Source organism: Psittacula echo (assembly GCF_963264785.1).
Source record: "Psittacula echo genome assembly, chromosome: 3".
NCBI classification, from domain to species: domain Eukaryota; kingdom Metazoa; phylum Chordata; class Aves; order Psittaciformes; family Psittacidae; genus Psittacula; species Psittacula echo.
The window spans coordinates 115,444,630-115,460,525 of NC_137736.1; positions in this window are offsets into that span (position 1 = coordinate 115,444,630).

Genomic DNA, 15,896 nt, shown 5'->3' on the forward strand with positions numbered 1-15,896 from the left:
CTGTTCAGAAACATTTCTCATGTTATGTATTGAGATGGCTGCTTGTAAGCAGCTTCCCACCCAGCATGCAGACACCCAGAATAATCCTGTACTTGCCTTAAACAGTGATGCTCTTCCTATAGATGGGGAAGACTCACAAAACCTGTCAAAATAACTGTGCAGAGGCTTTCAGAGGCACCCTGCTTCTTCTGGCCTACCCCATGGTTCTGGTTTTTATTCCAGAGACCAAGGTAGAAGAGGGAAGGGATGTGAGATAAAGGTATCCTGGATCTTATCCCAGCATTGAGTTAAAAATAAGGCTTTTTGCCATAAGGTGTATTTAGGTCATTAAACAACTCTCAGTAATGTAACTTATTTTTGCTGAAATACCTAGAAAGCCAGTCTCATGGATAGTCAAATTGAGCTCAGTGAGGCCACAGTGAGGAGGCTATTAGAAAATTTGTATCTCAGGCATCATAAATAGATTCAGGATCATCCATACATAAAACAGACACTACAGTCATACTGCTGTTTTTCTTGCTTTACACAAATATTTCCTTTCAATTTGTCACCTCTGCTTAAGCCCTGATTTCTCTTACCTATGTTTAAGTACCTAAGACAGGTACTTAAAGGTGGAAGCATAAGCATATTTAACAGTTAAGGAGAGAGAAAGGTGCCTCCACAGGTTAATTCATAATGGTCTCAACCCATAGTAGATGCGCTTGTCTCTTCTTCTCTGACAACAGCCAGTGACTACAAGCAATCATGTTCCCAAATTAGGTCCTTCAGTTAATTGGGTCAATCAGGAGCCATCTGGGGCATTGTCTTAAATTAGAATAACCATTGCTGCTCTCTTTCTTTGTGCCTTTTTTTTTTTTTTTTACAGTACCTGAACAATAAAATCTTATACTTGAGTACGTTTTGCTCCATGCTGCAATCTAATATAATAACACAGCATAAGCAAATAGCAAGTTGAATATTAATCTGTCATCCTGGCAGACTTTCTAAGCCAATTAGGGTCAATGTAGATCAAGTTTATGCCTGCAGGAAATAGTTGTAGCCATACGTTAAATGATTCAGAGAACCAGAGAAGAGTATGGTAGCAGGAACAATAGCAGTGCCTTGGGTCTTTGTGTTAATGTAAAAAATACAGTGGAGGAAAATGCTTGACTTAGATTGTAAGACTTTAGCTTCCTGGCCTGTGCAGAAATGCTAGTTCCAACTTGTAATATCCCTAGTGGCACTAACTACACAGAGGATGTCATCTTGTGTGCTGGACATCTGTAAGTCTGCAAACGCTGACTGTACTTAGTATATTGGCAGGGACTGTGGGGATGGAGGCCAGAACGTATGCATGTGGTTGTTAAATTCCTAAGCTGAACCCTCCAACGAATATTGTAAACATATCTCCAACACAGCAGGAAAAATTCTACATGAGCATTATGCTTCTTTTCCAGGAGGAACGTTGACACTAATTCTTATAAAAAGGGAATGAGCACAGAGAGTCTGTTGACTGCAGTGTGGCTGAAATGGGTAAATGAATGAGATCCTGTTGCTACAGGAAGAATTCAGACAGTAAGCACGAATCACAAGATATCTGGGAAGACAAAGAACAAGGGTTAAATCACAGATGTGGCAGTTCAGCTTCATTTCGTGTACATTACGTATAAGGTGTCATGCTCACATACCAGAAGGATGTACAGGGAGGCGTATGGGTGATCTCTATACACCCATATTCTCTCTATATATGTTTTTAAAGCGTGAATTAAAGTTCTGTTACATAGAAGAAAAGAAAAATGAAATTGTTGGACTCAAAGTATCTGTAACACATTGCCTCCTTCGTCTTTTTTTCCTCATCTGTAAAATAGGGATAATAATCTTACCCTGCTGCCTACTATCTACACAGTGAGATTCCCATTCAGAGATCTTAAGGTCAGAGGCTCAAATAGTTAATTATATGGGATATGCTTGGATGCATAAAATTTCATTCATTATTCCTGTACTTAGCTTATTAATTGACATTTGATTAAACAGTAGCCTGTTTTGTAGAGTGTCTGAGATTTTTTGAAGACTGTAGAACATCGTTTGTCTTCCCTGATAGCTTTTGATTGAAAATATATGTCTTGTTTCCAGCTTGAATCAATCTAGATTCAGCCACTGTTTCTTGAGATGCACTTCTTTCCTAGTCTGTAAATCTCCCAGGGGTAGCTCAGTGAGCCTTGAACTCAATACTACTAGATATCCATGTAATAAGAGCAAGAGTTTTACTTGGCTACAGTAATAATACTTGATGTGGGGAAATGTGGGGGAGAGGTTTGATCTAAAGGCATTTGAGTTACCAGCAGTTCTCCTCAGCCTGCCTTAAATGTATTAACATTCCCATTTTCAGTTGGTAAAGGGAAATAATGATAAGTGTCACATTACAGGGCAATTTGAGCCTGTTCATTATAAGCACATGGGAAATATTTTCTCAGCAGTGCTAGCATCAGAACACAATGCAAGTCCAAATGCAGCAAATCACTGCAATAGCCCAATGGTCAAAGAAATTAATTCAGATAAAGAATAAGAAAGCCTAACAGTTTTAATTTCTCTTTATCCTTTCAGACATAAAAATGACATTTAGATGCAGAATTATTACACTGGTTTTTACCTGATAAAGAAACAAATTTCTGCTAATAATTTTTAATCTCCCTTTGCTATAGTTGAACCATTTTATGCTCGTTCTGCCTCCTGATGGTTTGTTGAGAATCATATGATAGGGCAGATTTACAGCTCCAGCCCTGAGTATTGGAACATGGGTATGTTAGCAAAGGTGGATTATTGTCCATGTTTGGTGCAATATCTCTATGCCATGCAAAGATGCATGCCTTAAAATCAAGAAAAACCCCAAACCTAAAATGCGGTGGTTTTGACTTTTCTGTCAGTTCTGCTACAGTACTTTGTGAAAGGACCTGAACTGGAATATAGCAATATTGACATGAGTAACTATCCCAGTAAAAATAGAAAACCCTGAAATGTACTGACCTCCAGCTTGATCTCTATGGTCCTATATTGGTGGATTGTAGCTGTTGAAAGGAAAGGAGAAGAACTTTTGTACTCCCTTGCAAAGAAGAACAGAGATACGTGATGCACCTATAAGGCTAGGGCACATCTTCCCTGGCTAGGAAATATATTTTATGATTTGGAGTAGTGACAGACTTATAGACAGAGTCAGGAGAAAAAAAAAACCAAAACCAGTCAAACCCAACATCCTCTTTAAAGATTTTCCTTCTAGGTTGTCACAAAGGAAAAAATATTGTTAATTGTCATCACAGTCATACACAGCTGAATTAAAAAAGCTTATCTCCTGCCTCTGTCAATTTATACTGGAAATTACAGTGGGATAGCATTGTACCTGAAAGATACTATATGTTGCAGCACACCACACTCTCCTACTTTATACATTTCTGTCCCGGGCAACAAATGCATCCCTGATAAAGATATGTCACAGCTGCAGAAGACAGAGTTCACAGTGCTGAGCTTTTCTGAGAATTCCAAGATGTATCCAAGAATTAGGGAATAGTGAATCATTTTAGCTACAGAATGATTTTAATTGACACTTTGGAAGCAGGTTATTTATATGCAGTATTTTCTCTGTCACAATTAAAAGGCATACTTTTTTACATTTTCTATTTCCCCTCCCCTTACAGATGTTTTTAGCATTTCTATGTATTTTCTTTTTTTTTTTTTTTTTTTGCTATAAAAATACTTTCACAAAAGCTAAAACATAGCAGGTATAATGTTTTTTAGATTTTACATTTTTATAATTTTGACTTTTTTTTTTTTTTCAGAAAGGCTTGGAATTGTTTTACTGTATCATTTCAAGCTTTAGTATTAAAAAAACCCCTCAATTAATAATCTTTATTTATTGATCACAGTCTTTGAAGATGTGGAAAATCAAAGGTAGGGTTTTAGAAAGCAAGAGCTGTCAGCAAACCGCGTAACAACAGGTCAACAGCTTGTATGACTTGCTTTCTGACGTGTCTAAAATACCACAGAACTGATTTTTTTTATTAATATATATATAAAAAAAGCAACAGCCTTTTGGAAAAGGAAATTAATGTCTACAAGTTAAAAAAATAATTTGAAATCAAACACTTAAGGACCTGCTCAATTTAGCATGACTCATAATAATCCAGATATCATTGACTGATAAAATTCAACTGCTTTAATAACATTTTGTTTCAGTTTTTATTACCTTGTTACTGTAATGATAATCTTTCTTTTTGCTTGTCATTCTTGCAGGTGCAGTGATAAAGCATTATCTAAGAGTGTGGCTGTTCTGCTTTTGTGATCATTCGTGGTGGCAGACTTGTATTCGAGGAAGGTACAAGAGTGCAAATGGTTTAGATCTAGTCATTCATTCACACTACACTTGGCAGTAAAAAGTTTCTATCTATTTCATAAATTATGGGTCTACTCCTCGTAAGGTCAAAAGTGTCCCCTTTCAACTTATCGAATCCTTCTCTTTTTCTTGAGAGTAAATTGCCAAGGATTTATTTTGTGAGCTCTTGGAGTGGAGTATTCTAACACTCTCTGTATACTGTCAGTTGTCTCTCTTTAGTGAATCTGGAATGATCTCTCTTTGTAAGAATGAATTTACATTTTATGAAGCCCATTATTTAGAACTGTAGTTAGGATTTTTAGATCTGTGTTTAATAGTGAAACAGATCTGCAGGATTAACATACCATTAAGATTTTTCCAGGTGTAGGCAATACTATGATAATAACATCTCCCAGAAAAAAAGAAGCTCTTCCCCATTTGACAGTCCATTAAATGTATTAGTAGTATTAAAATTGTGATTTTGATCACAACCTTCATTCACTGTACTAGGAGCTGTATGGATATATGTTAAAAAATCCTTTACTACAGTTAGATTATAAATTAAGTTAGTACCTATTAGGTAATCAGTAAATTAATATCCATCAGATTAGTAGTTAAATGATTAATTGCACATATCATAAACAGGCAAATCTGTGCTAAGCCTTCATAGGATTATTACCCCAAGTCTTGGCCTAAATATTATGTTGCTGAGTGAATGGAACTTTCCAGGGACATATACATGCAAAATGTTGTTTGCTGGGTGTTTACATGCTTAGAATCCTTGGGGAACTGGCAAGTCATCTTTGCAGCATGTCATGGTAAATATCTGCTATCACATAAACTGAATCAAAGACCAAAACTCAGATAAGTGTATAACAATAAAATAGTTGGAAAGATCCTTTTCTTCTTATATTTTTTTTTAATTTTTTTTTAGCTGTATCAAAAATAAGATTGATTTGGCTTTGAAGCTCTACACCCAGAGAAATTTAGGAAGTCAATTCTGTCACTAAAAGATTCACTTTAGAAGTACTAGATTAGGCACTATGATGACACCAATTGTGTAGGTGTAATTGGTCATGTAAGGACATAAGACTGAAGTAAACATGGAAATTATAAAATCCAGTCCCTTATTGACATATATAACCCGTGCGATATTTTACACTGTTCACAAACTCAGAAGACCTGATTCTCTGGCTCTATATTCTACTCTAAGGAAGTAGAATTAGTCTTGAACTCCTCAGTTACAGATTTTCCAACAGGAAAATATCCAGATAAGGGAGAAATACATTTTCCATACCCTCCTTCTCCTGATATAAATGACATGATGGAAAAGACTTAGCAGAAATAATGGGTAAGATAAGTGTCTCTCCTTAAACACTGACTCGCGTGCATAATAGTGTTCTCATTTTTTCCTCTGACAGTGTTCCAGTTTTCTGGTTTTTATAATAATATAAATGCTTATGGCCCTCTTGGAACTGTTTTGACTGTGTTTTATATATGAGCTGAAAAGAGATTGTGGAGACAGATTTTTTTTTCAGTTTTTCTAGTCTCAGGAAATCTTATGCAGCTAGTGATGTCACTCCCATAGAAAAGAAAGATTTATTTTCTGGATTCACTGGAATAGAAAGCAAACCACATATTTTGGGATTAATGAATAATGCAAGCTACAAGGATTCTGCAGCTGCTCTTAAAGTGGTTGGAGTTTTTTGCCATAATTCCCTATGTTCTCTTTTACATGTAAAATTGAGATAAAACCCTGAAATTCAGTAGTATGTAGTAAAGATGATGCATTGAACTCTGATTTTGTTCCTATTCATATTATTCCCTATTCATGGTCTTAAGGTTTAATCTCCTTTACAATATTGGGCTTTCAATCATCTACCCCTTAATTTACTTTCTCTTTGTTCTTCAATTTATTTCTTCCCATGAGTATTTCCAAGACTTTTTGTCAATTAAAGCAGAATAAGAAAGTAAGACCTGCCTAACTTACATAGATTTATATAAATGCCCTGTGCTATGGGTTTAGAAATTGGACAAGAAGTTGTCCTACATTTAAAGTGCAATTAAGTTTACTGTTTGCCTTATTAAAAGAACCACATGATTACTGTATAGAATTCTTGATTCTATTCCATCTTCTGTTTTATTTGATGTTTCTTCTGGTTTGCATTCCACTGAGTAATATAAAGTAATTGCTAGTCAAATGCAAAAGTGTCTTTCTAGAAACAATGGTATTCAGTTATATGTTGTCTTCTAAAATGTATCACACTCTAATCAAACACAGTTCAATACACGTAACATCATGACCAATATTCTCCACAAAAAATCGCTTATGGGTTGTCTTCCTGTTTTATTATTCTTTGTTTCTTTCCTGGTTTAGGATGTGGGTTGGTTTTGTTTTGCTTTTTGTTTGTTTTGTTTTTTTAAATTTAATTTTGTTTTGATATTTATTGCAAAGATCTCAGTAACTGTAATTAGCTCTTGGAGACTTTGTAACTACATGATAGATGATAGTAATGAGAGGGAGGAGCAGTGGGGAGACTCCTAAGGACTGAAAGTAAATAACTGTCAGTACTGTATTCAAGAAAGGCAAGAAAGAGTATCTACGGAAGCACAGGCTGGTAATGTTCGTATCACAGAAATGTGATGGGAGAAGCCATCATGGATTTTTGAAGGGGAAATCATAACTCACTAACTTAGAAGACTTCTACAATGAGATCACTTGCCCAGTGGAGAGAAGTAGATGTTGTTTATGTTGACTTTTGTAAGGCTTTCACACTGTCTCACATCATATCCACATGGCTAAAATAATGAAGAATGTACTAGAAAAAGTAAGGTGGATTGAAAAGTGGCTGAACTGTTGGGTTAAAGGATTGTCATTAAAGACACAAAGTACTAGCCACGTACTAGTGGTTTGTCCCAAAGGTCATTAATATTTCCAGCACTGTTTAACATCTTCATTTGTCATCACAGCAAATTTGCAGACGATAAAAGCTGGGAATAGAGGCTTATGTACAGGAAAGTTGTGCTGATATTCAGAGGGACCTTGACAGGTTGAAGAAATGAGCACCAGGACAGGCCAATCAGCTGAAAAGCAGCTTTGCAAGGAAGGACCTGGGGGTTCTGGTGAGCACCAAAGCTGACCATGAGCCAGCAACGTGCACCTACAGCAAAAAGGGCCAACAGGCTCCTAAGCTGCATTACACAGTGTGGAGAGCAGGTCAAGGGTGCTAGTCCTTCTGCTCTGCTCAGGCCTGCTGAGGCACATCTAGAGTGCTGTGTCTGGGGCTGGGCTGCCCATAAAAAAGAAATGAGGACATACTGGTGTGAGTCTAGTGAAGGGATGCAAAGATAATTAAGAGCTTGGAGAACCTGTCATCTAAGCAGAGGCTGAGAGAGCTGGGACTGTTCAGCTGGAGAAGAGAAAACTCAGGGGGATCTTATCAACATGCTTAAGGACTTTATGAGAGAAGTAAAGAAAATGGAGCCAAACTCAGTGGTGCCTTGAGACAGTTTAAGAGGTAATGGGCACAAACTGAAAAAAAAAAATTCCATTTAAATATAAGGAAAACAATTTTTCCTATGAGGTTGGTCATACACTGGAATAGGTTTTCCTGAGTGGCTGTAAAGACTCCAGTCATGAAGAAATTTAAAACCTGATCAGAAACAACCCTGAGCAACCTTCTGTGGGTGACCCTACTTGAGTAGGGTGGTTGGACTAGATGATCTCCAGAAGTGCTTGTCAACCTCAGCCATTCTGTGATTGTGTAATAAAGTGATTAAGGATGAAGAATTTCCATCAAATAAGTTACTGCTTAGGTTTTTTGCCAAGTGTTGAAATTTTTCTCTGAAAAAACATCTCTAAAGTTGACCCGAGCCCAGAAAAGACAGTTATTATTGCACTATTTGTTGATATAGAGGCTGCATGTTTAGCTTTCCTTCAGAATGTGATGAATTTAAAATACCTAAAGCATATTTCCCTCTCAGTTGCCTGTTGAGCTTGTTCTTTGAAACCAGTGGCAAGTTCTCACTATGTATTTGGTAAACTACTACAGAGAAAACTTCCTTTAAAATGCCTGATATGGTGTATCCAGTGGTCAGATATTTAGTCGAAACTCTGAGATTATACCTTTAGTGTTGTCCACAGTTATGATTTTGGGAAACCTTTATCCTTTCTTTTTCTGAAGAGAGAAAAAAAACCCAAACCAACCAACCAAACAAACAAACAAAAAAAAACAAACCAAAAAAACCCTTGCTTTACTCACTAGGGAATTTTCAGGCTCAATAGCTATATGTTAAAGACTTTGTTTGAAAGTGCTATGTAAAACCAGATCTCTTTGTACAAATTATTATTTTATAAGAATACATGCCTGTGTTCTGTGTGAGCCTCATTGGTAGATGCTTTCATTTAGAGTCCTAACACACTAAAATGCCATAACTAAAACACCCCACCCCCAAGAAAAAAACCTTCATTCAATTAGAAAAAAACCTGGAGGACAGTTCCATTATATTAATGAACATAGGATTTTTTTATATACTTCAAATATAATGGTAGCCTTCTATAAAAATGTTGCTTTTATTTTGTATTTTTAGTTATCTAAGCATAAGCATACATGTGTCCACTTTCAAGAGGCCAGTTTGTAAACCTCTGGTTTTACTTCATTTTGATAAAAAAATGTTTTAATAAAAAATGACTTTTCAATTAAAAGGCAAATCTCTCTTTGAGATGAGAAACTTCAGAAGAGTTGCCTACAGAGTCAGAGCAGTTTGCCTTTAAACTGCAACATTATGAGTACCATTGAAGGCTTTGATTCTTGCTGGGCTTTAAATCTTGTAGTGTATCATCATTTATTTAACAGTACTTGAAAAGAGCAGGAGTTGTAGAAAGAGATATTAATCTTCCTCCTTTCTCTTAGGTTCTACATTTCCACTAGAATTATGTGTGTGTGTGTGGAAAACAACAAAAAAAACACACCAAGAAAAATTCTCTTATTCATAAGGACAGTATAGTAAATAGCAAGTTTTTTGAGAAACTATGATCACTACCAACTCAGAAGTATAGAGTAACTGCTAGTGTCAAAAGACAGTGGTATGAATTTGTTTCCTGTAAGAGAGTTAAAAAGAGAAATTAGCACTGACTGGCACGCTCATTCCTCATTCCATAAATATAAATGCATTTTATAGTATAACAGAAACAATTAATATAAAGGTAATATAAATATGGTTTATTATTACCAAAATGATCATGCCAGGAAAAATTCTTAATCTGAATGCAACTGATTATACATGTGAGCTTGATGTCAGCAACTATGTATGGGAGAAGACTGTATAAATTTACCTGAACCATTGTACTGAAACTTTGAGAGTAAGCTACAGTATTTTCAATGTAAATTCTAAGGCTGATCAGGGACTGTGCAGTACCGCAATAAGGAATTCAGATGTGAAAGTTTTGGGTAGATAGCTTAGTAGGACTTTCTGCTTAACTCCTCTTTAAGAACTATTCCAAAACCATAGAATTCTGATTGTTTAACACAGTGCAGCTACTAAAAGATTTCTTTTTAAAATGTATTCTTATGTTAATCTTTTCCCTTTCTTAGATATCTTTTGGTTTCAAATCCAAGCCTTATCTCCTTTTGTTATACGACAACTATTATGCAACAGCATATTTTAAATAAACTTTGATCTTGCTCTCTCTCCTATAATTAATCTATCCATGTGTCTATGCAATTTAAATAAATAGTAACAGTGGGTTTTTGCTCCCTCCCTCCCCCTACAGAACCTTATTTGGCAACCATGTTATCTTATTATGACCCATCATACAATGACACCTTGTTTTCTTCCTCAACAGTTTCCCTTGGATTATTGGCCTAGATTCTTGTAATCTTGTCATGGCTGATGGACATGTGAAAATCCTGCTGCAATCCGTTTAATCCATTTGTACTCTAGAAGTCTCTCCCTGATGTTTTATTTTTTCATTCCAGGCAGCAATTTAATAAAATCTGGCAGATTTGGGGATGATTAAAAAGATGTCTTTGTAGTACATCCGTTCAGATTAAGGGTAAATCATGAATTCTCAGTAAATATTATCAATTTAGTAATGAACTTCCAGCTCACTTCTGATTACATTCCACGTTATTGCGCACTCACACTGTTGCAGATTTGGAAATCTCTAGTTAAATTGACGGTGCTATTGCAGCAAAACTGTTGATGGAGAAAAAAACTTGAACTTGAGCTTTATGTAGTAGAAAAGGCATCCAACATCTTCAGCTTTTCTCCAACCAGATATCACTTTGCACATGATACTGTTTGTAGGATAACATACCTTCTTAACCCAGACCAAACAATAACAGTTACATTGATAACCGACTTTAAAAAGCTCTACAACACTGCAAATGTCAGGCAGAAATTGACATTTAATTCAGGTGAGGATAATTTTCTCAGTGTATTTGGTAAGTGAAACCTTTAAGTTAAGGGAGAAGTGGTGGATCAGTGGTCCAGATGGCTATTATTCATCTACTTTTGTAGTTGTAATCACACTCCTGGTTTCCCCCTCACACTTCTTTGTTTCATTTTTGCTAAAATATTCTTTTTCAAATCTTACTTTTCTCCCTGTTGCCATTTGGCTGGTTGCTTTATAAAATAAAGCTCATCTTTTAATAATTTAAGCATAAATTAATGATTTCCCCCCCCCCCAATTCCTCTACATTTTTTATGTTGTCATCTAGGAAAAAGAAATATATTGATAGATCTCTCAAATTTTTAATTTGAGAAGATAAAATGTATAAATATGTAACTATGAGGAATATCTATGATTTCTGTGATTTTTTTAATTATTATTTTTACTGTTAAAGCCAACCCTGATTTTCTTAGTCTTCAAACACTAAATAAAAGCTAGAAAGATGTCATATGAAATATTAGTGAATACTCACAAACCATACATTACTGATATTCTCATTTCACCTGAAGAGGGTGCTTGATTGTGTAAGCTAAAGCAATACTAAAATTTGTAACTTCTAAAGAAATGTTGATATAAATATATTAATAACAGCATACTGACAAGCCATAGAATATTAAAATATAGTCTTTATCCTTAACAAACATTTCATTTCTCCTCTTGAGAGGTACTACTAATCTCTGTGAGTAATGAAATAGAACAGAGCCTTCTATTCATAGGCACAGAACAGCTGCCCCTTTTTTAAGGATGGGGAAAGAGTGGCACAGAGAGAAAAAAGAACAATTTTTTATCCAGGAGGTCAAGTACTTTTAAGAGAGCTCAGAATTTGTACTGCTCTACTCAGACTGCAAACTGCTAGGAATAGATTACATTGGCCATGTTCAGGCACTTGAGTATTTTGGACATTAAGCAGCTGGGCAAGAGCTATCTTCTTTTGCTATCATATGGAACACATCATCAGCACAGAAGCATACACATTTCAGCAAAGTTAATTATCTTTCAGTGACTAAAGTAGCATGACCATTACTTGTTTATTGAGTTACATATGAGACACCCAAGCAGTCCAAACCAAAACACATGCAAGTTTGAATTCTTTTGATTTCCGTTCATGTTTTCAGACAGTAAAACCTCTCTCTATATATTTTTTTTTCTTTTAAAGTGAAAAGTACTTGATCTTGTCCATATAAATAACCTTGTAAATATTCATTTCATACATCTATGCCAAGATGGAATCCTAAATTCAGAGCCAAACAAGTTCCATGAAGCATCATTGCTCTCACAGAATTATTAATTCACCACAGTGTGCATAATTTAGTCAGAAGGTAAACTATTTCTCTTTTTCTATAGCACCTTTTTATTCCTGGTGGCATGTTCATACATCTTGACCCATTGTACATTTACATGCTGTTTTCTTCTCATCTGCTTCACATCTGCTTCCTCTGTATTCATAGCTTGAATCTCAGCAGTTCCTTTCTAGTGCTTCTGTGATTGCCAAAGTGCACATGTAAATCCTGATGTAAAACTCCATGTTCCAGTAGGTGCTGGCTGCCCTCTGTGGAAAGATGACAGTTATTCACAAACTGAAGGAATGACTTTTTTTTTTCCTGTGTGAAGTAAAAAGCTGCAATCTTTAAAGGTTGGAAGAAACAAAGCCAGTTTATTACTCTAGACAGAATGCTGCCATCCTAGTGGTGTTCTGCTGTTTTATATGCCCTGTATCCTCTTGGCATTGCATTTAAATAAATGAATACAAACACTAATGGATCATCTGTTTCAGCCAGGTGAGGCTACAAGTGTATTATAAAGAAGAACAGGTGAAAAGAAAGCATAGGTAAAGCTAATGAAAAAAGTGCAAGTGCTTAAGTCTTGTATTGACTGTTATATTGACTTTACCTGCTCCTGGCTCTGGGAAGAATCTTTAGGGAAGATGTTTTCTGTGCAAAAAGCTAAATCTTGGGAAAGTACAGGGGAAGTACCTGGAGCGGTACCCTGAGGCTGTTCTCTTTCCAGTTCTGGGGCATTTGGTAAGTCCTAGGCGTTGGAACAGGATGTTCTGTAACACACAGCAGTCTTGCTAGAGAAATGTGGAGAGGGGAGTAATTTTCTGTACTATTAAGGAGCCTTATGCTCTGGAGTTCGGCCCATCAAATCACAGCAGGAAAATTGCCTGTCAGACCTGCCAACTCTTGCTTACCTGTGCCTGCACTGACCTTATTGGTATTCAAGCCCTTGTGCTAGGATATAGGGAGGCAAATTGGCCTCAGGAATGTCACATAGAACAATAAGCTCTTACAAAAGGGTTTCCGATTCAACATTCAGCTCTTGCCAGTGCAGGACACTTGGCTGCCCCATGTTGTGGTTCACTTTTGTGTCTTTATAGCAGTGGTCACAGCTGCTGAGGGGTCAGGTCCATTGAACAACTGTTTCACTGCAGCATTACTGATAATATAGCTTTGCAAAGGAAGGACCTATATTTATTGCTGAAATGTCTGAAGAGGCTGCATGCAAAAATACATATTAAATGGATTTAGCTGATGAAATCTCCATAATTTCTGAAACAGAATAATTAACATAGAAGCATATTATTTTCCAAATTTGAAATTGAAGCTGTGCTCCAGAACTTCTGTGTGAGTTGACATGTCCATACAAGCTTTATTTCCTTGACCATGGTGCCTCCAAGGTGACTGGGAAGATGCACATGTGCAGGAAAGGTTTACGCTTCTTCCCTGGAAACTGGCCACCTCTCATTGTCACAAATATATCCTAATCATTTTGACATCGGAAAATCACCTGTCTGCCTGGCAGTGCCAGAGAACTGTCATGCTCTGCTGAGAATTTTTTGCCTGCCATTTGTGGGCATGAGGACTATGCCAGGAATACTACTTCTGTCAGGGAGAAGGGAGAGCCAGCAACTCCCTGTGGGCCAGGTGCTCCCTGGGAGCATGAGGGGCTCCCTGTCCTGGCAGGGCCTGGCAGCCAGGACCTGTCCCATTGCCCCAGCCAGAAGCTAGGTTGCCAGGGGCCATGAAGGGCAGCCACAACCCTGGGCATCAGGCACATCCCTGGGACAGGGGTAGGCTGAGGCTAGGCCAGGACACTGGCTCATGGGTGCACCTAGCTCTGGCCCATGGCTGGGCAGGTCAGGGCAGGGAGGAGCTGGAGACCAATATCCCATAATGTGTCTGCGGCAGAGACTGGGCTGAAATGGGGTCCTGGGCCATTGGCGGGGGGGGGGAGGCTTAGGGGAGGACACGCAGGGCTGTTGGTGCCCTCAGTGTCCTGATTATTTTGCCATGCAGAGTGAGATTTCCAAGATGGGCTAGTGCCTTTGGTGCTAACTGTCATCTGTCTGCACCACCCTGACCCTGAAGAAATATTTTATTTGGTTTGAAGGCGAAGTAGACCAATTTTTCATAGAATCATAGAATAGTTAGGGTTGGAAAGGAACTTAAGATCATCTAGTTCCAATCCCCCTGTCATAGGCAGGGACACCTCACACTAAACCATGCCACCCAAGGCTCTGTTCAACCTGGCCTTGAACACTGCCAGGGATGGAGCATTCACAACTTCCCTGGGCAACCCATTCCAGTGCCTCACCACCCTTACAGTAAAGAACTTATTCCTTATATCCAATCTAAACTTCCCCTGTTTAAGTTTTAACCCATTACCCCTTGTCCTATCGCTACAGTCCCTGATTTTAATTAATCCCCATTTTTGGATAAGAATGTGAAAAACACTGCTGTGAAGTCTAGCTCATGTTCCACTTGGTTCTTGTTCCTTTCCAAGGTTGTACTGTAGTAACTGGTTTTCCACTTCATATGGAGCAATCCTTGCTCTTTTTGTCTCATCTGGCTTATAACTAAATGGAGGGCCCCAGTGATAATTTTTTTATCCTCTCACCAGCTGCAGAGTGATCATGGAGTGCATATTTGAACAGCTGAAGGAAGGATGGAATTGCATCTAAAATAACTTTCATTATAATAAGATAGGACAAAATATTTGAATGAAGCAGTTAGGTGAGAAAATGTTGGCTTTTTATATCCAATATATATTGTTCAGAATGTCTCATGTTTCCCCAAGCCCACAACAGCACAGAACTCAGCCTGAACTCCAGATGACTCTGAAGCTTTTGTATCTGGGGACCCTAAAGCCATTTACAGAAGTTGACATCCATAAGCAGGGTTTCTGGAAATAAAATAGAAACTTCATGGACAAAAATGTAACTAAAAATGAAGCCCTATGTACTGGAAAATGTATTTTTGTTTGGCTCTCTATATAAATGGAATATATATGTCTATGATCTTTAGTGCTCTATAAAGTTGAAGTAAGTGATCCACCAAAGTGAGTGACTTCTTTACCAATTCATACAGCTTGAAAGTGTTCTGAAAATCATGTTAATCTGTGGTCAAAGGAGGCCTGGGAAGTAGGAAGTGCTTGAATACATTACACATGTAGTAGTTTCAATCACAGACTGATTATTAGTGCTCATGTGGTTTATTGGATTGTGAAATATTAAGGAATATCTTTCAGTGATAGCTTATAGAGTGGTAAAGTAGCTTTCCACAGGCTTTCTAATATACCTGGGGTGAAAAGATTGCTAATCCGTACAGAGTATGCTGTGCTTGATTAGTTTTATGGAGGGATGTTATGTAAAGGTTGATTTATTTGCTGAATAAAATATCAATTTACATGTAACTGTGTGCTTCCTACTTCAGGGACATATACTGTCACTTACTTGGCTTGCATAGATAGCTTTCTGGGTTTTGATACTTTAATAAAACCTTCTGGTATAGCTGTCTCTTCACATTTCCTTACAATTAAGTGGATGGCAATGTAGTAAACAACAAGTGCTTAAGAGGCATGGTGCTTACATTTATAATGCAAGGAAAAAATTAGGAACAATAAAATCAGACTATTCAACATTTAAAAGAAGTAAATAAGCCTTTAAACTAAATTTTGAAGTTTAGCTTGCAGAAGTGAAGTGAAAAAAAGGAAAAAACAAACAACTCAGTTATGATATTAATGGCTATCAGCATCCCTTGTGTTTTGTTTTTCCTTTCCACCTTCTCTTAAGCATTTTCTGTCATGAATGCTGCACTAAGG